The sequence below is a fragment of the Suricata suricatta genome, chromosome 1 (genome assembly GCF_006229205.1).
Source record: "Suricata suricatta isolate VVHF042 chromosome 1, meerkat_22Aug2017_6uvM2_HiC, whole genome shotgun sequence".
NCBI classification, from domain to species: domain Eukaryota; kingdom Metazoa; phylum Chordata; class Mammalia; order Carnivora; family Herpestidae; genus Suricata; species Suricata suricatta.
Genome location: NC_043700.1, coordinates 13,918,125 through 13,919,139, shown reverse-complemented (window position 1 = coordinate 13,919,139; position 1,015 = coordinate 13,918,125).

Genomic DNA, 1,015 nt, shown 5'->3' with positions numbered 1-1,015 from the left:
TCCTTTCTGATGTTTTTATTGCAATTTCTCAGGCCCCAAGTCCCAGCTTTGCAAATATTTTGCTTTCTCCAGAGTCAGTCTGATCAGCCGATCAGAACAACGGTGCTACTGGATCAATATAGATTAGCCATGGCCTTCGAGGGTTACCCAGGGTTCCTGAAATAATCTGCCCCTTGGTATGTTAACGACTTTTCCCAGTGGGGCCCACTTCCTGTTCAGAATGCCTGAGGAAGTGGGGGAGGGGCACAAATGCACTCCGAAGTCAGTCACTAATTTAAGGCTAAAAGGACTCTAGATTACTCACAAACCAAGTTATTAAAATGAGGAGACATGGGGAAGACTGCCGTGGCAGGGTGAACGGCTGATGTGGTTTGTCCATGACTTCGGGGTTTCCAGGAGCTTGGACTTTCGGTGCCCAGACCAGCCAGGCCTGGACTAGCTGGTCACCCTACGTCTTGGACCAGGGACATTAAGTGAAGCCCCACGCAGGGCTCATGTCACCTTTTCTAAGAGACTGGAGTGTTTCCTAGCCATCGCCAAGTACCGGCTATGAAGATTCTGACTGAGGTCCTGGAGCCTATTTCCTGGCCTTCACCGGAAGTGTAACGCGTGCACAGAGCTCTGGCTGAAAGGCTCACGTGCCTCCAAATGGCTCTGTGACAAGTTACTGCCTTGGTCCACCTGGGCTGCCACAACACGATGCCAGGCCGGGTGACTTAGACAACAGACATTTCTCCAGTTCTGGAGGCTGGGAAGGCCAAGATCAAGATGGTGGCCAACCTGGTTTCTGGGGAGGGCTCTCCTCCTGGTGCAGGTGGCAGCCTTCTCTGCGGTGTCCTCACATGGCCTTTCCTCCGTGTGCACAGCAGGAGAGAAAGTTCTCTGGTGCCACTTCTCATAGAGACACTAACCCAATCAGACCTCCTTTGACCTCAAGTACTTCCTTAGAGCCTCCATTTCCAAATACAGCCACACTGGGGGATAGGACTTCAACATTTGAGCTGGGGGGGGGGGG